Below are 27,850 nucleotides of genomic sequence, written 5' to 3' on the forward strand. Positions count from 1 at the left end.
TTACTTCCTTTCCATGCCTTCCATTTTGGATCTGGAGCTCTGCTTCCAAATTTGTCGGGTTTCAGATGTCTTCTAAAACTTAAATCCAGTGTGCTAAGGAAAAATGTCCCCTCCTAAAAAACGACAGATTTCAAACCATGTCGTAACTCCAGGAAACAAATGTTGGACTGATACGAGGTGGTACAAATATGCGCTTACGCCCTGAAGGTGATCCGGGACTGAGAAGCAAAGCTATACTTTGCTGAGCATAAGAAGCTGCAGCCCTCCTGTAAGGCCTGTTCCCATTTCAATTCGCATTCACAGACTTTGTAACTCATGAGTCCCCTGGTAACTTCAAATTGAAGTCCAAACGCAATCATAAACAAGCATTGGCATAGCCAATAGGTCTCGCTTTTGGGACCTTATAAGTATTTAGTTATGCAGCACAATATCTTTGGTGCAACAACATTAACTGTTGCATGGTTAAACACTTATGAGGCCCCAAATGCGAGACCTATTGGCTATGCCAATGCTTGTTGTTATTTGGTGTAAATCCGTTCAGTAGTTTTTAAAGTTATTTACAAACAAAAAATGTGTATATCTAGGGATGCAACCCCTCCGCAAATCCTCCCAATCTTGTGCAGAGATCTGCTTGGCTGCCAACACTTCAAACAGGAACTCTTAGGAGCAATCTTGGGACTCTCACTCAGCAGAGTCCCCCCAAAAAAGGTTAAGAAAAGTGGGCAGGGTAGGAATACCCAAACCCACTAGCCCTTGTGCTGGTGTACTCTACGGACTCCGCCAGGGCAAAAATGCATTAATTTAAAAACAAATTGTAGCAAAGCCGTAATGGATTCATGAATCTGTTGCAAAAAAATGTAGAATAGCACGGTCTCTCGCACTTGTTTTTATTTAAGTCCCAAGGTGGGCCAGGTCCTGGGGGCATAATTTACAATACATTTTGGGGAGGGGGCACACATGGCACCCCGTGGCTGAACTTGGCCCCAGGGACTGCCGCCTCCCCAGGGCTGGCTGAGTTTCAAAATAGAGTGGAGGAGGGCTGCAGATTTTTCATCTGTTTCCCTGCTCGCGGGCAGGGAAACAGATGAAGAGATTGCACCCGCATGCAGCTTACAACATGTTGGAGCACTACTGGCTCCCGCAGGTGGTGGTGAGCCAGCTGGTACTGTGGGGGCCTTGAGCCTTACCCTCCAGTCCCCAGTGATAAGTACTGGGTGCCCTAGTTGGAGCCAGGGCACCCAGGTAGATGTGGCCGGATCTTGGAGGGGGGTGGAGTCCCTGGGGCCAAAATCAGCCTGGGTAGGGGGGCACAAGGCCTTTTTTCCCATTTAGAAAAGTGGAACACAGGGCAGCAAAAACAGCAGAAAAGTCAAAACAGAGCAGAAGACGGAAGAAAAATTAGCAGTGAAGGAAAAATGGAGGGCAAACAAACTAGCAGAAAAGGCAAACCAGAAAAACAAGTAGAAAAGGCAAAACAGAGCATGAAATGAGCAGACCAGGCTCAAACAGAGGGCAGAAGGTAGAAAGGCAGCAGAGGGTAGCGAACTGCAGCAAGCTGGACCGGAGAACTGTCACAGGGGGAGCTAGCACTAGAACCTGCTTAATTTTTACTGAAATTAAACCTCAACGGGAAGCCCTTACATGTATAAGCATAGCAGGCACCCCAATTGAAGCTCCACTTCTGGAAAGGGCAAATGATCCAGATCTGCTGGGCTTGACAAAGGCAAAGCAATTGTGTTTTCTCTGCAATTCCACATTGAAAGATGAACTTAAATGCTTTGTGGAGGTGAATTGCTGATCTATTGAAGCACAATGAGTAGTGACCGTGACAAGTGTGTTCTTTCTTTTTTTTATAACCAGAAAGGTACAAAAAAGATATTCAGTCACAGAAGTAATAATTTAATCAATAAATAGATTACATAATCCATAGGTCATGCATGTTAACATACATACATACTTAAATAGCTACATTCATTATCATGGGATTTCCTTGGTTCATCGGAAGCATGGTTAATTCTGCAATTCTAGTTTGCAGCAGTGGAGGAGCGGCATTACCATTTTCAGTATGACTTACAGTCTCTCTAATCTTAGTTGTACACACATGAAATCACAGCCGAGTCCTGAAGCAGATCGTATAGCTCTTCTTCTATTCTGCAGTTAGCTTGACTTAGAGCTGCCCTCCTTATCCTGCCCTGCTGTTGAGCCATACCATCATAGGTGCCCACATCTTTAGGCCCCTCTACCTGGCCCATAGGCCATAGACCTTTGCTCTTATATAATGCTATTTCTTGCATATGGATGCTTAACAGGCGATGGAGCCAGACCTGATATGTGGGGGGTTCAGCATCTTTCCATGCATTGACAATCAGTAGCCGAGCCACAGCTACTGTAATGAATAGAAAATCCCTTTGTGATACAGCTAAATTAACCCTGCCATCATATCCTAATAACATCAGAGCTGGGCTAATAGGAATTACCTTGTTGAGTGTTTGCTGCCAAAAGTTCTCTGTACCGGTTTTTAAGGGTAGCAGCTTACTGCATGCATAGAGCATATGTATGCTGTCAGCAGGACCTGTTTGGCATCTAGGGCAGTTGTCATTCTCCCGCTTCCCCCAACCATATACCTTTGAGGGTGTGTAGTACAAATTGAAGATTGTTTTATAGTGCTGGGCCTTCAGATTGGCTGATACAAAAAGATCTTCATCCCCATTTCGATCGACATATGTAAGTCTACCTCCCCATCTCCCAGCTTTGCTGCCCATTTTACCTCAGCTTTTTTTCCAAGTCATCAGGAAGGGTTTCTATTAAAATTTTATAAAAGTCCCTGATCCTACTATCCCCTCGACTTACTGTTTCCAAGATTGGAATTTTAGCCAAGTCGAAGGACTCAGTGGGAAGACACATCAGACATTCCCTAATCTGTATATATTTAAATTGTGTTCTGTTGTCTATCCCTTGGTTGTGTACTAAATCTACAAATGAGATTATATCTGCATTATTGTACAAGTTAACTATCCTGTCAATTCCGGCTTGTTCCCAGTTTCTGCCCATTGCATTGTACAGTACAGCCAGAAAGAGGGAGGAGCGCCATAGGGGTGTATACCTATTGTACCTTTGGATTTTCAGCAGTCTGCTGACCTTTATCCAGATCTTCCAGGCCACCTTTATACACTTAAAGCGTGTCTTTTTCTAATAACTAGGTTCTAGTTGTCTCAGGAAGAGCCCCTCCACCTCTTTTCTGATAGCTAAGTGACAAATAGTGGGCAGATCTGGGGCATCAATTCTCAAGATATCAGATATGAGCAGGGTACCCATCTTTTGTAGTGCAGCTGCCCAATAGTAAAATAATAAATTCGGGACAGCCAACCCCCATCTTTCTCAAGGGAGCGTCAGTTTTCTGTGCCCATCGGGTTTTTTGGTAATTCCATATAAAGTTGAAAAACATTGCATTCATTTTTTCATAGTTGTATCTGCTAGTACAAGGGGAATTGAGCGAAACAAATCAAACAATTTAGGGAAGGTTTTCATTTTTAATATACTGGACCTCTTTATAATTGTAAATTCAGCTTATCTAAGCGCCTCAGTACTGTGCTTATACTATTGAGTACTGGATCTAAATTAATGTTGCGTCCATATTGGAACTTATCTTAACCCCCAGGTACGTGGCAGATTCAGCTTTGCGCTGATCTTGAATATTGCATTGCCGCAAGCAGACTATTTGTGTTTTTCCTTTATTCAGGAGATACCCAGACTTGCTCCCAAAATCCTCCGCCACGCTTTTGACTTCTTTAATTGCCCTCTCTGGCTCTGTCGTTGTGACAGCAATGTCATCCGCATATGCCAAAACCATGGTATTATGTCTGTTAGTTGTTACGGATTTAATTTTTAATTGCGGGCTTTTGTAAGATCTGGTTAATAAAGGATCTATGTCCATAGCCAAGAGAATTAGGGAGCATGGGCAGCCCTTCCTCATTCCTCTGGCTACCTTGATATTCCCTGATGTATTACACATCATTTTTAGTTGTGCATAGGGTTTATGATACATTGCCCAGACAGCAGTGAGAAGTCATGGACCAAACCCTCTCTCCGATAAGACTCCCCAGAATATATTGCCATGATATCCGATCAAAAACATTTTCAACATCTAGGAGGATCACAGACATATATCCCCCGTTGCCTCAGCCTTATCCAGTAGTGATATAACTCGTCTGACATGGTTTGTGGTCCCCCTACCCGGTACAAAACCATTTCGCCACGGTGAGACTGGCTATGATCCTCTGTAGGCGGTTGGCTAAGACCTTTGAATATACTTTGGCAGCAGAGTTTATCAGAGAGATAGGGCAGTATGAGGCAGGTAGTTCCGGTGGCTTCCCCCTTTTAACAAATATCACTATGTAAGTTCCCTGCCGGGAGAAGGGTGGGATCCTATTATGCTGTAAATCTAGGAAAAGATCGTGCACTATCGGGGCTAGTTCATGTTTGGAGTAACTTATAGAGCTCCAAAGGGATTTTGTTCGCACCAGCAGCCCTTCCAGAAGGCAAGGAACCTAAAGCGTCCACTATCTCTTTTGGTGCAAACTCTTCTTCCATCTCCAAATATGCTGCTTCATCGACTCTTTTGGGTTCCGGCTGTCTACTTTCTTCTCCCAGTAGGCTAGATCGAGGAGGGTCTGCCTGATATGATTCCTTATCGAATTGTTCAGAGACACCTGTGATCTCCGGGGCCTCGTCTCATATTGCCCATCCCTGTTTTTGATTTTGGTTATATTGTTTCTGGTAGCTTTCTGACTTCTGCTCAGGTCCATCAGCCTTCCTGCTGACTCTCCATACTCGTACATCTCTCTTTTATGTGCTTAGTAGGTTTGGACCACTTTTTCCTGAAATTAGCTATTGATCTCTGCCTTTATTATAGCTAGTTTAGCTGTGTACTCCCTTAATTTCTCCTCCTCCCTCCTCTTACAGATCAAATTCAGATGTTCCACCTCCAATTGGGCCAAGTTGACCTCATCTTTCTGTTGCTTATGGAGCAGGCCCACATAGCTAATGATTTCTCCCCTCAGTCCAGCTTTAAAGGAGTCCCACACTACCCTACGTGAGGTGCTATATTGGTTCATGTCAAAGAATTCCACTGCCCTCACTTCTACTCCTTGCCCTGTTACTTCCAGAAGTAGCGGATTATGATTCGAGAAGAGTTTGGGGAGTTTCATAATATCTATCTCATTGAGCATAATAATTGAAGCCAGAAAATAATTCAACCAAACATATTTTTTGTGTGGTTGAGAGAAGTAGGTGTAACTGGGATCAGTAGATTTCTTATCTGCTCAGACATCAGCCAAACTATGACTATCCTTAAAGTGTAGGATGTGAGTCCAGCCACTCACCTGAAATCTAGGATTGTGTGCAGGGGCGAAGACAGTTCCTCAACCTGCCCAGAACATCTCTCAGCGCTACTGACTAGATAGCAGCCCCGGCAGATGTTCCAAGAGGGAAGGGGATTGAGACGAGAGAGAAAAGAGAAGAAAAGACACTGCCACAATCCACCACCTGGGCCAGCCAGGACCCGTTCTCCAGAAAGGTAGGCGTAGTGTTTGTCTAAAACCCTAAGAAAGGAATCATCATTAACAACTGACCTAATCTAAAGAGTTCCCACTAATATTTCTTTAACATGCAATATATATGTATCAGTTACACCTCTCTAATGTTGTCGTGAATGTGCATTCAGTAATACTGTACTTTAGGACTGACTCAACTCGGGAACATAAAGCAGTTATGGAAAAAGAGCAACTGGTTCTAGAAAATATAAAGAGCAATCATATTAGACTTGCATGCACATTTTAGGATACACACTTAGCATGCCCTGATTATTTTATATATATATATATATATATATATATATATATATATATATATATATATATATATATATATATATATATTTCAAAGGCTCTTGCAGCAGAAAAAGCACTCACAGCAGGTAGGTAATTTCCTTTAATTTATGCACATCAGAGGGTAATACAGCATCCGTTCTATTTCTCTGCCAGCCAACGCGTTTCAATGCTGTCCGCAGGCACAGCAGTTTGCCTTGATTACGGAGGGGACACTTCATACCGGAGCACACTGGAGTGCTTGAAATGTCACAGTGGACTTGTAATTACCGCTGTGATCACTACGATGTAGTCACATGCTACAAAGCTGACACACCTGCATCCAAATACTACTAAAGATGGAGGCAGTCCGAGACTGATTGTTTCACCATGCCGCTTTTCTCGCTTTAGCCCAGGAAGAAGATGCGGACAGCATTGAAACGCATTGGCTGGCAGAGAAATAGAACGGATGCTGTATTCCCCTCTGATGTGCATAAATTAAAGGAAATTACCTACCTGCTGTGAGTGCTTTTTCTGCAGCAAGAGCCTTTGAAATATATATATATATATATATATATAAATATGAATGCAAAACGCCACTGCCAGTGCTTCGCTCGAACACAGAGACGAGAAGCGGACCCAAACGATTAGTGCCAATCAAAAGTGCTTCATTGGTTGCCCAGCCTGTCTGCCATAACGCGTTTCGACCCCCACTCGGGTCTTGATCACATATATATACACTCACCTTTCAAGATTTGCATATGCTCCTTAAACCTAAATGAACGCCTGGATTTGGACACAACCAGGCAAATTAACGTCAAATGCCTGATTGACTTTATAGTCAAATGTTATCAAAATCCAAACGTTTACCAGAATCCAGCAAAAGGTAATGTCAGCACTAGAGCATTGTGATTGATTTTTGCAGAGATGCTCAAAGAGTACACAAAGTCATCACAAGCCCTAAACAAGTGATGCATATGAAGTGGGTCCAAGAAATATGCACCAAGCTTGTTCTTGCTGTCTATTTCGTTGTCTTTATCATCTGAAGCGAAGGAAGGTTTCCGTAGAAATGTGAATCCTCGGAGTGGTGATGACTCAGCTGGAGGTTGCCCTGTTGCGGTGAAGGCTTGTCCAATGGAGTCCATCCCCTCACAGCTACGCGACGACGAAGCCGGAAAGCCAAGTGGTGAATGTTATGGGGCATAGCTATTTATAGCCAATCCTTGGGTGTTGCCGGGCGTGTAGTAGCAAGGTGCTTGGTAATGTTGCTGCTCCACGTGACCGATTCGGCATGTTCCGCCCCTTGCGTTTCCCTGGAAATGGAGAAACAAAGCTGATGTGCGTTTTCTTTTAACACACATTGAATCGGATCATATCCTTAATGCAAATGAAAAAGAAACGAATACTACGGCCGAGAGAAATGTATCAATGGCAGCATAATGTGGAATACAACAAGTATTAGTATAAACAAAAGAAGCAACATAAAAAAATAAAGCGTGACAGCATGCTTGGGCACACAACAAACATAGGCAAAAACAAAGGTAAAGGACGTCATAGTTGCTCAGATATTAATACATGATTAGTATAGAGACCATGGGGATGTTCACAGATGACACAGGCCTTGTGTACATCCCTGACAAAAGGCAGTCAGCGCTCTATGTACTTGGGGCTTCTTCTCATTGTAGTTTGGCAATCCTACTTTAGTGACTCTGAGATGTATATTCAGGTCGCCACATATCATCAGTGGTTTTGGCCAGGAGGGTAACTCCATTTCCAAATCTTCCCAGATTTTGGGATCATCCTGGTTCAACCCATATATTGTCCCTATTGTCATTCCGGTAGTTAATGACACTATTGCCAAGTGCCCCCGTTTATCAGCTAATGTACGCTTTACTACTCCAACTTGGTGTTTAATATGAATGGCTACCCCTCTTATTATGGGAGTCTGGGTAGAGCATATAGCCAGCTCGTATCCTCTTATCTGAAAGGCATCCTTATTGCACAATGGAAGGAAAATTATGTATGGGTTAATAGCTTTTAGTATCTCGTATACTTTGGCTCCTTTGTTTTTATCATTGGCACCCCACAATTACTGAACAGATCCTCAATTTAGCCATGGTTATATAAGGAAACCATCCATCCAAACCATGTTGCTCTAATATTCCTTCCTTAATCATCTTCTTTTACTTCCTCTTTCTGGATTTATTTCCCTATTATTCTGCTCCTGACCCCCCACAACCACCCAAGTCCCCCCACCCACAGCCCCTCCATTCCAACCTCCCCCCGCTCATCCCCATCCCCACCCATGGAAACTTCTAGACCTCTGGTCTGTAAGGTGATGAAGCAGCACTACACCAAGAACAGTGAGACCCTCCATTGCTTGGGCCCATTTTGAGCTATACCTAGGTCCCCCCCAAAACATACTAACATCATATTTGCTGTGCTAAAGTAATGATAGAGAGAGAAACTAAAGAAAACACACATACGTGAGTCTCTTAATTACCCCTTCCCCAGCTACCCACTTCAGTGCTAATCTAATCTGATCTAATTCCTACATCCTGGTCAGCTAGACAGCTGTTTGGCTCAATCTACTGACTCTCCTACCCCCAACTTCCAACAAGAATTCCTTTGCTTTAATATCGGATGTGAAGAAGTGAACCCGGTCACCGGTTATCAGTTTCAGCTTTGCTGGGTTAATCAGATAGGCCTGCTTACCCTTTGCCTGAAATAAGTTGATCATCTTCCGTAGTTTCCAGCGCCTTTCAACAGTTACGTGGCAAAAGTCAGGTCAGGCAAAGAACGTAATATCATCCACCTTGCACTTGGTTTCCGGTCTAGAATTCTTCAAAATATTCTGCCTGAGGAGGTAGTTCCCGAAATAGACTAAGACAGCCCTGGGATTTGTGTCTGGTCAACCTGGCGTTTCTAAATGGGGGGACCCGATGGGCACGTTGGATCTCATGTGCCCAGTTCCAGCCTAAATCAGAAAATGCCATTCTTAGTAGATCTACCATATAGAGACGCATATCTGTAACCACCTTGTTCTCAGGAATACCCAAGAACCGCAGGTTATTCCGACGCTGGCGGTTTTCCTAATCTTTTAGTTTCCATTGGATGTCAACCAGTCTGGCTTTGTGTGATTAAGTCTGGCTCTGGGCTCCCACAACATTTACCTCAAGGGCTCTCGTTCTTATATCCAAGTCAGATAAGCGTTCACTAATGTTGCTACATACTTTGGCGACTTTCCGCACCGTCCCTTGCTCTTTGCGGATAGCTGTCTGAGAATGTCAGCTAGCCTGCCTTGTTTCTTCACGGTGTGACATAATGGACTGAAGGGTAGCATCTAGTGTTGTGGTAGCGCTGCCTTCAGAGTCGGGTGCTTTGCTCCAGGTGACCCCTACAAGCTGATTAGTTGGAGAATAGTCCCAATTGAGGTCATTTCTTTTTGTTCAGCTTGGCCCAAGAGCCCTGACTTCCTATTAGTCTTATGCAGAGTTGTGGCAGACTCCATCACGCTGATGTCAGGCAGGCTTTCACTCTTACTCATGTCCGATAGCAACACAGAGTCATCCACAGAGCAGGTGTTGTCCGACAGCGAATAAAAACAGTCTGTTGCCTCTACATATGTGTCCTTCACACCCTCCTGCTTTCTCGTTTGCGCTTCGGAACCTGTTGTGGTTTCCGCACAGTCTCATGGGGGTGATTAGTGGCTTTTTTTTAGGTACTTCCCATAGCTCCTCTTCTCCCCCTCTTGTGGCAGTGACTGTTGTGATTTCAGGCTAGGTGCTATTACAATTGGTGCCTTTATCGTTTTTGCCCTCTTTTCCTTCCTCACCCCCATCTGCACTTAGTGCCCTGGTTCCCTCTCCCCTGTCACCAGGAATCTGTGCACTACTAGGTTCTACCTGATTCAGTGTTACCTGAGAGTCATTTACCTGAGGATAGTCCATTAATCCTGGGGTTGCCTTTCCGGCTCCTTCGTCCGGACCCTTTCATAGCTATGTTTATCCATGGGACCACTGCATCTGTTCCCATCTGGGGCTTTGGAATCCCCCATGGTCCCAGGTCCAGATCGCAATTTGGAACCTCCACGACCGTGGGGCCGGGTAGGCGCTGCTGGGGCACAGCCCCGCCCTTCCCCTTCCTTTCCGGAGTGTTCTCCATCCGTGTTGAAGTCTGTCCTCGGGGACCAGGCTGCTATGTAGCAGTCTCTGCTCCAGCGCTCGCCTCGGCCATGGAGCGATTTCTTGCTGGGACCACTTCTGTTATTGGACTGCCTCTGGCGAGAGGGGCCATACTCGCATTCCCTCGACCTGAAGCAAGAGCTTTTAGCTTCATCTTAGTGGGTGGATGTAGCCCAGGACGGCAGCAGTCAGGGCAGTCCAGGGCACTGTGAAGCTTCCGGCAAGCTAGTAACAGCTCCTGCAGTCCGGCCGCTATTTTGCATGTGTGGATACAGCCAATAGTTTCCTCATTCAGCAACTTCTGCATGGCACTTAAAATATCTGATAGTATTTTTTCCAGTTAATGCGGGAGGAGGGGGGGTCAGTGGGGGTTTCAGAAGGTCAAGGTGCTGTGGGCGGTCGCCTCAGCCGACAGCCATCTTGCTTCCCTCAACGGCATTGACTCTCCAGTGTAGCAATGCCCCTCAGTGTATTTTCTTGCCTTTTATTTAATTTATTTTGTACTCCTGATTCTTGCACTGTTTGTCTGTGGCCCAGTACATAACTGAGCAGGTTTGTCTTTTTGAACCCGCCCTGCCCGCCGTTCTTTCCTGCTGGTTTACTGCCCGCATCCTTGCCAGCCCATCCCACCTCTACTTATGCAGGCTGCTGCACGGACATGCAGCGGGTGTGCCAAAGGCAAGCTTATCCGCACCTGGATGGCGGCCAGCACCAGGAGCCCTGGCTTTCCTGCTGCCTATCACTACACCACCTCTGAGCTCCTAGCCTTGGCCCCTAGGGGCTGCAGCTAGGGGCTGCAACAACAACTGCGGCATCACCTCCCCGAGACTTATGGAAGGACCCTTCGCCTGCCACCGATGCTGGTTCACCTGCAACACTGAAACCATCGCTGCACCCACACATCCAACCTCTCGTAATAGCTCCAGTGCTTGCTTCTCAATGCCTGATCCCTCTGGATGCATGCCACAGAGATTCGGGACAGCATAACCACCTCCAGCCCTGGCATGATGCCCATCACCTAAACCTAGTTCACACCTCCCTCAGCACCCGACAACGCGGCCACAATGACTCATGGATACAAGATAATAAACTGAGACCACAGCAACAAACACGTAGGAGGCATTGTCATCATTCACAAACAGACCCTCCAATGCACCACCACCGAAGATGACCCTTCATCAGTCTTGGAGAACCTCAATTTCCAAAATCTGAATCAACGTGAACACCGCCGTTAGAGGTACCCTTGCGTACGGACCCCCACACCGACACCATGTCAGATCTGATCGTACCCATGGCAATAAACTTCAAGCATTGCATCTTCCTCGGCGACCTCAACTTCCACCTCGGCGACCCCAATGACACCAACTCTGCCAACCTCCTGGAAAGCATGAGCAACATCTGGATTATCAACTGGTCACAAGCCCCACACAGCGCAGGACACACCCTGGATGCAATCTTCACAGGCAGCAACAGAATCAAATTCAGTCACACCACTAAACTCACCTGGACAGGCCACAGCATCGTCCACTTCACTATTGCAGCAGGGCTACCATGACCCACTCCTGCGCCCCCACCCTTGTCCTCTGCAGATGGAACAAAATAGCTGAGGCCCAATAGACTGCCACCCTCAACAGCACCAGACCCCACTCTACCAGCAACCTTGAGCTAGACATCTAACAATTCTCCAACTGCGCAGACACTATCACGCTGCAGAAAACAGCCACTACCAGAAGACCTAGCAAACATGTCAGAAGATTCACCCCCGAACTCCAGGCCTTCAAACGTGAGTGCAGGCGACAGGAGTGATGATGGCACTCCAGCAGAAACTCCTCAGACCTCACCACCTTCATGTCTGCCCTCTGCAAATACCACCACAGCCTCAAGGAAGCCAAAATGGATGCCCTAACCACCCGCATCGAGGCCAGCACCAATCAAACAAAAGAACTCTTCAGCATCGTCAGAGAATTCTCCTGCCCGTCTGCCACAGAGACCATAATGCATCCTTCCCTAGCCCTTTGCAACTCCCTGGTGGACTACTTCCACAACAAGATAGCAGACATCTACAGCAACTTTGACCTGCTGCCAACCTACCTTAGCCACCTCCTGATACGCACCAACCATTCCCACAGCCACCTTACCGATTGAACACCGTTCACAACGACAATCACCACAGCGATCATGACCTCCATTCACTCTGGAGCACCGACAGACCCCTGCTGTCACCACTCCTTAAACATGGAACAGAAGGAAATCAGCAGCGCACCCACCCACATCGTCAACTCCTCCATCACCACAGCCACCTTCCCTGACACCTAGAAACACGCAGAGTTCAAACCCCTCCTGAAGAAACCCTCCTCTGGCCCCATTGAGCTCTTGAACTCCCTCCCCATCTCGCTGCTCCCCTTCCCAGCTAAGGTCTTGGAGAAAGCCATCAATCGCTAGCTCACAGACACCCTAGAATGTAACATCCTACTCAAAGCCACCCAGTCTGACTTCGGCTCCAACCACGGCCCTGAGACAGCTTTGATAGCAGCAACTGGCAATATTCAAGCCATCCTCGACCGGGGCGAGACAGGAGCCCTGATACTCCTCGACCTGTTAACTGTATGTGACACTGTATTCCACCACACCCTATTCACCAGACTCCACCACATCATCATCAGAGGACACGCCCTCAAGTGGACCACTGCCTTCCTCACAGAACACACACAGAAAATCCACCTATAACCCTTCACCTCCAAACCCAAGAGCATCATCTGCGGAGTCCCCAAGGGATCCTCCCTCAGACCCACCCTCTATTGGCCATCATCGCCCACACCCTACGCTCAACATCATCTTGTACGCCGAATACACCCAACTCAGCTGATCAATGTCTCCAGCTGGATGAGATCCAACTGCCTGAAGCTGAACATGGACACGATGGAAGTGCTCATCTTCAGAAAGAACACCTCTCTATGGGACAACACATGGTGGGCCATGGCACTTGGACCTTCACCTATCCCCACCAACCACGACCACAACCTTGGCATTATCCTGGACAGTGACCTCTCCATGAAGTGCCAGTCAATGCAGTAGCCCCACATACTCAGCAAGCTTCGTAAGAGTTTCAGGTGGACTACCGCTTGCACCAGGAAGACAGTGAATCAGGCCCTTGCGACCAGCTGACTGGACTACTGAAATGCACTCAACACCGGAACCACCCCCCAGCTCCTCAAACCACTACAGACCATACAGAACGCCTCAGCAAGACTCATCCTTAACCTCTCCAAATAGACCAGCATCACCCCACACCTCAGAAGCCTCCACTGGCTCCCCTTGCAGAAGAAATGGCAGTTCAAGCTGACGACTCGTGCCTACAAGGCCCTCCACAATGCCGGACACTCCTACATCAACCACCGCTTGATCTTCCACCAACCGACCAGACAACTCTGATCTGCCTCCCGCACCCAGACACACATCCCTGCAGCCAGCGGAGCTGCTTTGGAGGTTGTTCGTTTTCCTACCTCACTGCCAAATCCTGGAACGACCTTCAACTCCATACCTCCTCCTTGCCGACTTCAGGAAGGGAATAAAGACCTGGTTCTTCGACTAACTCTCACCATTCCTAGTGCCTAGACACACCCCTAGGTGATAAGCCTCGCTATATAAATACCAACTGATTGATTGAATGGTCTTCCCCTCTTTTGCCAGGATGATGGGCAGCTTACCAAAAGCCCACTCCAGTGCTCTACCCGCCGATTTTGGTGATGCGTTCTTGATGCTGAGGAATATGAGGAGGTCTCCACTAAACAAAGAAGCACTTACCTCATATAGTTAGGAAGAAGGACCCTTGTTTTGTGGAGATTTAGCTCTTTGTACTCCCATTGTCTTCTCTATAGGAAGATTAATGTTATCACTAATTTTTGGGTAATGACACACAAGGAATAATCACATTGCTGAAATGCACACAATGTCACTGATGGCATTTCCTCATGCTCCATTTTGCAGCTGTAGTGTAGAGGACTTACTGGACATTTACCCAAGGAGGTAGCACTTATTAATTAACCAGTAGAAAGTACTCCTCTTAGGTAGATATATTGTGGAAAACTGTGGACTCTATTTGAATAAAGGGGCAGATGCACTTCTGTTGTGGCCTAGTCACTGATAGAGCTATTGACACACCCACACAGACACTTACACACACACTCGGGCACTCACACACCCACTGACAGACTCACACCCACTCACAACCCCACTCAGACTAACGCATCCACTCACAGACCCACTCAGACTAATGCACCCACTCACAGATTCACTCAGACTAATTCACCCACTCACAGACCCACTCAGATACTCATGCACCCTCTGTTATGAACCCCAATGTACCCCAATATAGGCCTAAGTAGTTGCATGACCCTTTACCTACATTTGTCCTACCTTGCTCTACATAATGGCTCTAGTGCTGACCTTTTACCTAGTTAGGTGCCGAATAAATGTTGTATGGTTTTCTTCGAAAACTAGCCTAATTTATTATGCATGCGGATTCTTAGTATCACTGCAGGATTCCCATCTTCTGGATAACAACCCTGTACAAAAGTCACCACTATTGTCATCCTGGCCAACAACCTCACAGTACCATGACACATCTAGGTAGAACCCCTGAGGGTACCTGTCAGGTATATAAGTACACACACACATCTTCTCTGGACAAACCAGAGGAGAAGCTTCCTTGCTGACACGGGACGCTGAAGTCCCTACACGTAGACACTGCAGCACACTCTGATCTGACATCCCTTGCGTGGTGTCCAACTCGAGACCAAGACGGAGTCCTTTATTCTCTCCCATCAAGTAATGGGGTTGGCTCTTTTCTAGGGGGATACTTGGCTATACACTTACATACATGCTAGGTACACTTAGGTACATCTAGTTAGGGTTTGCATCATAGGAGTACTCATGATTACTGCCATGTAGCTATATGCCCACATATATTCACTGTGTTAGCACCATGGTAGAGTTCTACCTTTTATTTACTCTGTTGGTGCTTAGAACTGTATACATCTGTTTCTGTCTAATGGTGGTTGCCACACGTCTTCTATACTAGAATGACTGTTCAATAAATGCTCATTGAAAAACGTCCCCATCGTTTATTCTGTATATCTCTCTGAGACCGAGTGAGCACGAGTGACTGAACGAAAAGCACTGTACTGTTTCCACATTCCTGGAGAGGTCAGGGTTGTCATGTTCAATAGTTGCCAGAAATTATTTGCCCCTTGGTAAGGTTGTGAGGCTCATGGGGGTACTGTGAGCAAGCTGGTCTACAGACTAACATATCCTTTGGGGGTATCGAGAATCAGTCTGGACACCAATCCCTTAGTTTATGTTGTCTAAACATGCAGATCCCATATGGATTTGTAGGAACTACACAACACCACTTATAGAATCACTCTTGCTCTTTCACACACACACTCACAGACCCACTCAGAGACTCACATCTACTCAGAGACTCACATCTACTCAGAGACTCACATCTACTCAGAGACTCACATCTACTCAGAGACTCACATCTACTCAGAGACTCACATCCACTCAGAGATTCAAATCCACTCACAGACTTGTATCCACTCACAGACTTGCATCCACTCACAGACTTGCATCCACTCACAGACTTGCATCCACTCACAGGCTCGCACCCACTCACAGGCTCGCACCCACTCACAGGCTCGCACCCACTCACAGTCTCACATCCACTCACAGTCTCACATCCACTCAGACTCGCATCCACTCACTCGCATCCACCCACAGACTCACCCCCCACCCACAGACTCACCCCCCCAAACACACTCACCCACAGACTCACACCCCTACCCACATACTCAGACCCCCACACACTCACTCACTCACCCACTCACTCAGACTGACACACACTCACTCAGACTGACAAACACTCACTCAGACTGACAAACACTCACTCAGACTGACTCACACACTCATGCACTAACTCACACACTCATGCACTAACTCACATATGACTCATGAACTAGCTCATACTGGCTCATGCACTCAGTCACAGATCGACTCACACACTCATGCACCCACAGACTGACTCACACACTCATGCACTCACTCATGGACTGACTCATGCACTCACTAGCAGACTGGCTCACATACTCATGCACTCACTCAGAGACTGGCTCACACACTCATGGAGGCACTCTGAAACCGAATCAGACACTTATGCACTTGCTCACACAGTCGCTCTCAAAGGTTACAGGTTACACTTTGGAAATAAAATTTAAAAAACCTATGAAAATTTAATTAGAAAACCAAAGGTCACAGGGACATTAATTATAGTGAGCAAATATCATTAAAATAAACTTCGAAATCCACTGAAAAAACAAAGATTGCAGGTACGTTATAGTTAGGAAATGGAATTAAAAAACTTAGATATTCACTGGAAAATAAATAAAGATTACAGCAAAGTTCTAGATTTCACTTGTACAAAACCATAGAAATTCAGCAGCTTATAGTTACCTGAGCTAACTATAACTTTTGCCCTCGCAATTCACTGATTATGACTCACATATTACATCACTCATGACTTCGCTGTCGACATCTCAGATGACAACACTGACAGCATCCACAAAACCACTCACACCCCTATACAACCTCTCATACACCCACTCACACAACCACTCACATACCCATTCACAGACCCATACAGGTACTCTCACAGCCACTCACTCCACCATAAAGCCCCTAACACAATTACTTTTTAACCCTCACAGTCACTCACACCCACTCACTCAAACATACAGCCTCTCAATGCAGACACTCACACATAGCCAAGCACCCAAACAGCCACTAACTCACTCATACAGTCACTCAATTCAGTCACTCACACACACACAATTATACATCCACTCACACGCAGATGCACACAGCCATTCACACAATATGTAAGAAGTAGTATCACTCAGCAGTACTAATTGAATGTAATTAATTTAAATAGTAGTAGTACTAATTTAACTTTTGCAGTAGCTTAGCATATATGTTTAACAATCATAAACTCTTAGAAATGACTTACTGGATGTTATCAGTGATGTCATTTGAGATGTCATCAGTGATGTCACTCACCATCTCATGAGTGATGTAATATGTGAGGTCATAAGCAGTTCATTGTGGGGCGTAAGTTATAGTTAGCTCAGGTAACTATAACTGCTGAATTTCTCTGGTTTTGTGCGAGTGAAATCTGAGGCTAACTTTAATGTCCCTGCAACCTTTGTTTTATTTCAGTGAATTGTTACGTTTTTTTTAAATTCTATTTTCTAACTATGATGTTCCTGCAACCTTTGTTTTTTCAGTGAATATATGTATATATTCACTGAAAAAACAAATGTTGCAGGGACGTTCTAGTTGGGCTCAGATTTCACTCATACAAACTAAGAGAAATTCAGCAGTTACAATTAGCTGAGCTAACTATAACTTGCGCCCCTGCAATGCACTGCTTATGACCTCACATATTGCATCACTTGTGACATGTTCGGGTGACATCACTGATGAGATCATTAATTACATCATCCGGTGATTGTGTTTCTAAAATGTTCAAGTGTTAAATATATATACACCAAGGTGTATTGATAAATCAGTGGGTGTATGAGTGCCTGTATAGATGATGTAGTTGGTATGTGACTGACTGTATAGGTGAGTGACTATATGTGTCTTAGTGTATGTATGAATGAGGTTGTGTGAAAGTCCCTATCTGTCTGTCAGTTGGTATGTAAGTGGCTGTATGGGTTTGTGAGTAGGTACATGAGTGGCTTTATGGGTTATTGATTGGTTGTCTGAGTACCTGTATGGGTGTTTGTGTGTGTGGGTGAGGATGTGTGTGTGTGCTTGTGTCAGTGACTATATAGGTGAGTGAGTATGTCTCAGTATCTGTATGAATGAGTTGGTGTGTGTTTAACTGTATAGATGAGTTGGTGGCTGTGTGATTGACTGTATGGGTGAGTGTGTAGGTGTGTGAGTAACTCTATAAGTGAATGAATGTGAGAGTGGCTGGATGGGTGCATGCGTGGCTATATCAGGGGCTGTATTAGTGAGTGAGTTGGTGTATGAGTGCTTGTATGGTTGACTGAGTGGATGTGTGTATAGACCTATGAATCAGTGAGTGGGTGTGTACGTGCTGGTATGGTTGTATCAATGGTTTTAAGAATGGTAGTGTGGAAGATGGAGTGGGTGAAAAAAAGGTTATTATGGGTCGAGTGTGTGTGTGAGATACTCTGTGGATGATGTCAACAGTGATATCATTTGAGATGTCATCAGTGATGTCACTGATCATGCCATGAGTGATGTAATATATGAAATCATAAACAGGATATTACGGGGACACAAGTTATAGCTCAGCTAACTAGAACTGCTGAATTTCTCTGGTTTTGTACGAGTGAAACTTGAGCCTAACTATAATGTCTCTGTAACCTTTGTTTTTTTCAATTAATTTCTAAGGCTTTTGTATTCCATTTCCTAACTATGACGTCCCTGTGACCTTTGTTTTTTTCAGTGAATTTCTATGGTTTTTAAGGTAGTAGTCACGTTTGCAGAGTAGTGGAGAAAGGAGATGGGGCCTCCGACCAGCTCTCAGGGTTTCCGCTGTGTAGGACTTACAGGAGGCACCAGGAGGACTTTTTGGCCCCTCATCCCCCTACTAGTAGTGTGCCGGGAGGCACTTTTGAGGAGTGGTGGAGAAAGGGGGCATGCCTCTAAGTTCTCAGCAATCCTGCTGTGTGGAACTTACTGGAGGTAACAGGAGGGGTAGTTGGCCCCCATGGAGGTCCTTGGGGGCCAACTGCCCCTCCTATTACCTCCAGTTTGTCCCATACAGTAGGATTGCTGAGATCTGATAGCAGGCCACACCCCTTTTCTCCCTCACTTTGCAAATGTACCTCCTGGCGCACTACTAGTAGGAGGAGGAAGTCCCCTTGGCTATTGACTACCCCTCCTATTACCGCTAGTAAGTCCCACACAGCAAAATTGCTGAGAAGTTGTCAGAGGCCACGCCCCCATTCTCCACCTGTCTGCAAACGCACTTCCTGGTGCTCTACTAGTTATAGGATGAAGACCCTTTGGATCCAGAGGGTCCTTGGGGGCCAACAAGCCCTCCTGTTGCCTCCAGTCAGTCCCACACAGTGGGTTTGCAGAGAGGTTTTCGGTGGCCACGCCCCCTTTCTCCACCACACTGCAAATGCACCTCCTGGCACACTACTAGGTGGGGGATGAAGTCCCCCTGGCTTTTCAGGGTACTTGGGGGCCAACTAGCCCTCCTGTTACCTCCATTAAGCCCGACACAGCTGCATTGCCAAGCGGTTGTTTCTCTACCACTCTGCAAATGCATCTCCTGGTGCACTACTAGGTGGGGAATGAATTCCCCTGGCTTTTCAGGGTACTTGGGGGCCAACTAGCCCTCCTGTTAACTCCATTAAGACCGACACAGCTGCATTGCCGAGCGGTTGTCAAAGGCCATGCCCCCTTTCTCCACCACTCTACAAACATAGCTCCTGGTACACTACTGTTTCGGGGATGAAGTCCACTTGAGTCCTGAGGCCCTCAGGAGGCAAGGGGACATCATCCCCCTACCAGAAGTGCTCTGAGAGGCGTGTTTGCAAAGTGGTTGAGAAAGGGTGTGTGGCCTCTGACCACCTCTCTGCAATCTCACTGTGTGGGGCATACTGGAGGTAACAGGAGGTCTTGTTGGCCCCTAAGGATTCTCAGCAGCCAAGGAGACTTCATCCCTTAACCAGGAATGTGCCAGGAGGCGCATTTGCAGTGTAGCGGAGATAGGGGGCTGGGCCTCCCGCCAGTTGCATGTTTTTTTCTTTTTTTTTACTTTTTTAGGAAGGGGGCTGCATGTCCACCTTTGTGTGACCATTTTGGGCCCTGGTCCCCAACTCCTGGGGCCTGATCCTTCGGAAAAAAAAATATTTAAAAAAGGGACCCTTTTCCCCAGTGACCCCATACCCCATGGCGAGGCCGATTTATGCACCAGAGACCCTATTCTCCTGGGCCAGGTTTTCATATTTATTTATTTTATTTTTAAATGTGGAGGGGGGCCCGCACGGCACGGTCCCTGGTGGCTCCCCACCTCCTGCGGGAGCCAGCATTGCTTTTGGACAGAGGGAGCTGCTAACATGCTGATCTCTCTGTCTAAAAGTAATCCTGCTCCGCTTTGTGAAAGCGAGAGGATTTTTAATGCTCTCCCTTTCACGAAGTGGAGCAGTGTTTGCCATGTCACCATAGCAAACTGCAATGTCCCAGGGTGGGCACCCCGGAACAGTGCTGGAGTCAGCCCTGGGGAGTGGCAGTCCCCAGGCCCATGTAGCGCTCCTGGAGGGGGGCTGCGCGGCCCCCCTCCTTTATTTAAATTTACCCCGGGGAGGTGGTGGTGCCTGGGGGTCCGCAATGGACCCCCTTAATTATTTTATGTGTGCTCCTGGGAGGTGGTGGTCCACAGGTCTGCATGGGGGGGCTGGAGCCCCCCCTCTCTGTTATTTATTTTAGCCCTGGGGAGGTGGCAGTCCTCGGGGCTGGGGGGTCCACGAGGCCCCCCATATTATTATAACTAGCCCCAGGGAGGTGGCAGTCCCCGGCACAGGCTGGCATAATTGGAAATAACCCTGGGAAGTTGGTCTCTCGGGCTACAGGTGGGCCTGCCCATGTGGTAAATATTTCATTACCGGTACTATTTTTTATGCGGTAAAGTCTAGTAAGAATAACTCAGTAAATATAAGAGGCAGAATCCGTGGTATTAGAGGTTCTAAAAGGCTTTATTCCTCTACAAAGGAAATACAGTTCGAACTGCAGGCTTCACATTCCATCACCATGAGGGTTCAGGAAGGAAGGCAATACATTATTGACAGGTAATCACTTTTATAAGAAATGCATTATAGTGGAACAGATGCAGGAGGCGTGACAGTTGATAAGATAGACAAAATATGCATACGTAACCAAAAAGGCGGACATATAGGCGTAACTTAGAAAACGTCATTATACATGATGTCACAAGTGGGTGGATCCATAAGAGAATCCTGCAATGTCAGCAGAAATATTTGGCAGAGATGCGCGCGCAGCCGCATGACGTGTGATTGACGTGCAACTAGAGGGTGAAGGGGACTTGACATTTAGCTCTACATGTGGAGACAGAAGTCTGAGGGGTCATGTCAACCTAATCCCAAATCATATCTAATATCTTATGTTTAAAGAACTGTATTATCCAAAAGGAAAGGTCTCTCAGACGGAATCTATTCTATACTGACTGTTAGTGCGTGTACGAGCGTCTAAGTGTCTACATGAGATGCGAGGGGGCAGGAATCTTCCATGGTAACAGGGGCTATGAATTACTTGCATGAGGACAGTGAGGCCTGGCCCCTTGCACGGTAGCTGGAGGAATGTTTACCTAAACTACTAGACAGGAATGCATCGGATGAGGAGCGGAGCAGATAATCTTGAAGGTGAAATACAGTTTTTGGCAGGCAACAGGCTGGATCAGGCACCGTTAGCCGCGCAGGGAGTAAGACAAAGTTCATGGATACAGATGCAGGCTCGGACTGGAGCTTTCAGAGGCAGAAGGCAGGGAAAGGCTTGATGACAGAATTCAGGGCCTACTCGCCTGAATCTGTAAAATGTGGAAAGTGAACCACATAAAGTCGGTGGCCTTTCATACTTAGGAGTGGCATATCTGACCCATTCATGGCGGATCTGAAAGAGGACATGTTGACGGTGGACGCACATGTATTTGCATCTTCAAAACTGGAACTGGAGGGAACATACATGTACTTATAGCATGCACATGGAGCCGTTGGGGTCTACGATAGGGGACATAACTGATCACAAAATTCATATTTCTCATTCCCTCCTTGTCCCCTACGGACCCTCAGGAGATATCGATCTTCATCAATCCATCGATCTGTTCATATAGCATCATTTGTTCTTCTTTCTTCTTCCGGGATCTTGAACGAAAACTTGGATGCGGGATACACGATGTGGCACACAGACCACAAATCGCTGGCCCACATTGTAGACATAAGCAGCAACTGAATAGTATGAGAAAGCCAATACCTAGGAAGGATAGGATCCTCCATCCCCAGGCTGACAACACGCTCCAGAACCAACCGGACCAAGTCCAGGTGCCTGGACTCTGGTGTATCTGGCTCACAATCTTATGAAGGCGAGTTATGGCTTTATATACTGACGGCGAATTTTCTGGTATGAAAACACAGCAACTTGATCCGATGACCCTACAAGCTCCGCCCCTATCGGCCAGGATGACGTCAAGGACAAGACGATTTTGAAGCACAACAATCCGCATAGCAGACTGCTCTTCTGTTAAATTGCCTAAGGCGGAAGTAGTCTCGTTTACTACTGCTTCAAGGGTTCTAGTTAATCTACGTATCAGTTTACTATTAGTGACTGTTCCTATATAAGGAAAGAAACCTTTATTGAAATCTGTGTATTGCTCCCATGCCGTTTCAGTGTAATCGACAATCGGGAGATCTCTCTGTTGTCTATTGTGTACTAAATGGGTATTTCTGTGATAATCAGGAGGAGCTAGGAAAACAGGTGGCAGAAGGAATGCTATGTAACAGGTACCATCCCAATCTAGAGGTAGACGTATATATGCGGTCTGGCCACATATGAAGTAGGAATGACGGGAAGCTCTAAATGTAGATTTGCCTTGATCACTGAATTTTATCACAGTGGTGCATTTACTATGGTCCATGTGTATGGAACCATTCTTTCTTACACATAATTCTCCTTTAACTGGGAGTACTGACATAGCGGGCAAGATTGGTGTGGCTTCGGATTCAACATTCAGGATCATGAGGTTAAGTGTAAAATTACCTAATCCATATACTTCATTTTCTAGATCAGTTCCTGTTATTTTGGGAAGTCCCTCCTTGTTAGGGTAGCAGACTTTAAGCAAAACTAGGTTCAGGTTTCCCCATACCCAGTTGTCTTGATAAACTACTGAATTTGAATCTAGGGAATTAATCAAACTAAACCATGCTCCACAGGAGCCATTGTGTGTGAACGGATATGGAAAGAGGGGCAAAACTCCCTTATAGTTCTGATAGGGAGGGAGTCGGCCACATATCCAACAATTTGTAGCATTGCTGGTCTGATGGGAATTATGTAACATACTAATAAAAGTGTTGTTGCGCAGCGCAAATCTATAAGACAACTCATGCGGAGGTAATTCGCTAAAAGAATGTTCAGCAGTAACATTGTAAGCACGTTTAGAAATAGGGTAATACATGTGAAGCAATATACTAGTTACAATGATCAAAAAACTTAGAAAAAACAAAATTAATAGTGTTACTGTGCAATGACTACGAAGTGATTTACAATACGCATGCTTTTTAAGCTGCATCTGTTGATTTCTTTCTCTATTCCGGTCTAGAGGATACATGTCAGAGACAAATTCAACCAATTCACCTTGGAGAGGACTTAAACAATCAAATTGTCTGACTTGCTAGACCTTAATTTCAGTTTTTAAAGTTCAGTTTTTGTCTTTTCAATCAAGGGGAGCTTTGAGTCGGTCTGTGAGGGAATGCAGGGCTGAGTGTTCACACTGGACGGTAGTCCATAAAATTTCTTGATATGACTCGAGTGCAACCACCCTTTACGTCCCTCGATCTTCACGGCTGTCCTTGTTGTTAGTAGAACGAGTTTAGGCGATTTCCACCTAGGCTCCAGTTGGGTCTTTCGGTCGAAATTCCGTACCAGAACCAGGTCACCTGGAACCACGTCATGGGGCTTCACCTCAGTGTTATCGGGAAAAGCTGCAGCTACCTGTGAACGACAAGATTGTAGTGCAGACATCAAGGAAGCCAGGTAATCTGTCAGCATATTACAGTCAACATCAGTGATTTTGCGAGGTATAGGCGTCCCCCACATATTTGGTGGTCTACCGAAGATCACCTCGTACGGGGATAGCCCTGTTCGAGAATGTGCTACCATTCTCATGTAAAAGAGTGCAACTGGTAAGGCTACTATCCAATCGACACCTTTTTCTCTACATATTTTGGACAATCTAATTTTCAGAGTCTGATTATGGCGTTCCACGAGACCTGCTGCCTCGGGATGTCGGACACAGTGGAATTTCCATTGGTAGCCCAACAAAAGGGAAACGTGTTTCATTAGTTCGGATGAGAATGGCTGGCCGTTATCTGAGTAGACAACACGTGGCAAACCATACCGTGGGAAGAATTCTCGAACTAACTGTTTGGCAGTAGTCGGGGCAGTGTAATCTGAAACCGGGTAGGCTTCTGTCCAACGGGAAAGAGCACAGACAACTACGAGAACATATTTGAATCCTCGACATCGTTCCATCTGGATATAATCCATCTGGAGGACTTCAAAAGCATGATCGGGAGGTTGAAATCCACCCTGCTCTACGGGGATGCTTTTACCTGGATTAAACTGACAACATATCATACAGGTACGTACTTTCTGTTTGGCTGCTGCTCGTAAGTGTTTGTTGAACCAAATGTGTTGAATACTGTCTAGCATAGCTTTTTCTCCTAGGTGCGATGGACTATGTATTGTGTTAATGATGACTTGAACCATGGAGTCAGGAAGAAACCATATAGATTTTTCCTTCGTCATCCATCCTTGATCCGTTTGGATCCCTCCTAATTCAGTCCATTTCTTTATTTCTTCTGGTGTAGCATGTGTCTGTATGTCAATTATATCAAGGGCGGGATCCTTAACTGTCATGCAATGTGTTGGTGTCGGAACTATTGTCTTTGTCGCGTCAGTTGTATGAGTCTGGTTCTGAGCAGTCTGTTTAGCTGTTCTGTCAGCTAGGTCATTACCCTGAGAAATGATATCGGTAACTTTTGTATGAGCTTTGCATTTCATAATCGATATTGCAGTAGGTAGATGAATCGCGTCTAATAGGGCTTGAATGAGGGGTCCGTGTTGGATGTGGGCACCGTGAGAAGTTAAATAACCTCTCTCTCGCCACAGTACGCCGAAGTCATGGACGACTCCGAATGCATAACGTGAATCTGTGTATATGTTGACTTTCTTATCTTTGGCTTGAGTACAGGCTTGTGTCAGAGCGATGAGCTCTGCTGCTTGAGCTGACAAAGTGTTAATACAATTTGTTTCAATGACTTCAGTGTCTGTTGTGACTGCGTAAGCGGCCACTAACTCTCCTGTACTTGTTCTCATACATGAACCATCTACATATAATGTCAAGTCTGGATCTGATAAAGGGATATCTGTCAAGTCTTGTCTGGGTTTCGTTGTGATAGTAATGACTTCAATACAATCATGTGCTAATGGATCTGTTCCATTTACTGGCAAAAGTGGATTTAACAAATTACAACGTCTGATTTCTATGTGTGGCTGAAACAATGTCAATTCGTAACCGGTGAGTCTCGCTATCGTCAATTGTTGTGTTTGTGTGCGGTTCAAGAGAACCTCTACTGCGTGTGGTACTTGTACTGTCAATTGATGTCCTAACACTATGGCATCGCTTTGTCTGATTGCTAAAGCTGTTGCTGCCACTGATTTCAGGCACGCAGGAAGAGCCTGAGCTACTGGATCTAATGTACTAGAGAAATAAGCACATGGTTTGTGTGATCCTGCTTGTTCCTGAGTGAGTACTGACAAGGCAGTACCTTCGCGTTCTGTAACAAATAGTGTAAAAGGCTTACTGTAACATGGTGTTGCTAAAACAGGTGCTTGGCATAAAGCTTTCTTTAAGCTTTCAAAAGCATGTGTATGTTCTTGAGTCCAAGGGAGGACAGTCGATGTGGCTGCCTCCTGTGTTGTCAACTGGATGAGTGGTTTTGCTAGAAATGCATATTGAGGGATCCACTGCCTACAGTATGAAGTGAGGCCTATAAAAGCCCGCACCTCCTTTTGTGTCTTGGGTGGTGGCATGTTAGCAATTAACTGGATGCGGTCGGGTGTAAGCTGTCTTCCCTCCTTGGACAGCGAGTGCCCAAGGTAAACAACTCGCTGGACACAGAATTGCAGCTTAGAAGGGGACACCTTGTGCCCCTTGTCGGCCAGAAATTTTAAAACCGTCAGTGACGCTTTTTCACATTCAGGTTCGCTTCGGGCGGTGATCAGCAGATCATCGACATATTGAAGCAAGGCAGTGTTAACTGGCATGTGGATACTGTCAAGTTCTCGTTTCAGTGCTTGGCTATAGATGCTGGGGCTTTCTGTAAATCCTTGAGGTGCGCGTGTGAATTTAAAACTTCGTCCATTTAAACTGAATCCGAACAGATATTGACTTTTCGGATCTATTGGGACGCTAAAGAAAGCATTCTTGAGATCAATTACAGTGAAGAACGTTGCTTCTGAATCAATAGCAGTTAGTAATGAAGAGATATCTGGGACCACAGGATATTGTGGTACAATACATTTATTTAATTCGCGCAGATCAATAACTAATCGATATACTGGTGGTGCTTTTGGGTCCGTTCTTTTAAGAATCGGAATTATCGGGGAATTGCATACATTGGAGTCGGTTTCGACAACCACTCCTTGTGTAATGAGCTCGTCAATGATTTGCAGCAAAGCCACAACAGCATCTGGTGGTAACTTGTATTGTCGCATTCGTGGTAGTACTACTCCTGTTTTTAGTGTGACTCGATATGGTGTAATGTTCATGCAACCAACATCAGTGGGGCCTTGTGCCCATAAATGCGTAGGTAAACTCTGCAGCCGGTGATCCATATCTCTGGACACGTAGTGACCTTTAAAGTCACGTAAAAATAGTCGTACTCCTTCCGGAGAACAACATATTATAGCTCCTAGAGCTTTCAATGTTTTTATACCTAACAAGTTTTCTGGACATGATTTAGTAAGCAATAAATCTGTAGTACGTGTCAATGGACCAACCGTGAGTGGAAGAGGTTGTGTTACGTCATTAATTATAGGTTTTCCTGAGAATCCAAGGGAAATATTTTGTGAGCCTGAGAGGGGTGCCCCTGGAACTTCACTGCGTCGTATAGTTGTTCTGCTTGCCCCTGTATCAAGTAAAAACTTTCTGTCTTCCCCTAATAGTTCACTATGTACATAAGGTCCCTCTTGATCTACAGGAACCTCAATAAGGGGTAAGCCAACTTCCCTCTCTAGGCTATTTCATGTGTATCGCTGATAATCGGGATAATCTGCTTGTGCATACTGATACATCTGTTGCGTTGTTGCTTGTGTGGCAGCAATAGGCTGCGCTTGTGGTGGTGCTACGGTCTGTTGTGGAGCTGCCTGTTGCGGAGCTAATTGTTGCGGGGCTGACCTAGGTTGTGCATGCTGAGGGATTTGTTGTTGATTCTGATCCTGTCTAGGTGGACGTGGTCTTTCCTGGGTTCTACCTGTGGCAATATTATGTTTCAGGACTGGACAATCGTGTATATAATGACCTTGTTGTTTACAATAGTTACATGTCCCTTTAACCGGACCTGTTGAATCACCCTTTTGATGACCATCAGCTGGAACTGACTGAGCAACAAGCATTTTCATTTTTGTATCTTTCATACGTCTTTGTTCATTGTCTTGTTCTTCTCTAATTCTATTGTGGTGATATTGTAACATCTGTAACATCTGTGACGGGGTGTTACCTTGCCAGGTACTTTCAAATTTCAATACTCTATTCTTAACTTGCGGTAGGGAATTTTCAACTAATTTTGTCACAAACAGATGTGGATATGACTCGCTACTTGCTTTTATGCCACTATTTATACCAAAACATTTTTCAAATCGGGAATAGAAATCACTAGTGTCTTCATCTTGTTTTTGTTTACAGGCTGA

Source organism: Triturus cristatus, chromosome 12, assembly GCF_964204655.1.
Source record: "Triturus cristatus chromosome 12, aTriCri1.1, whole genome shotgun sequence".
Classification (NCBI taxonomy): domain Eukaryota; kingdom Metazoa; phylum Chordata; class Amphibia; order Caudata; family Salamandridae; genus Triturus; species Triturus cristatus.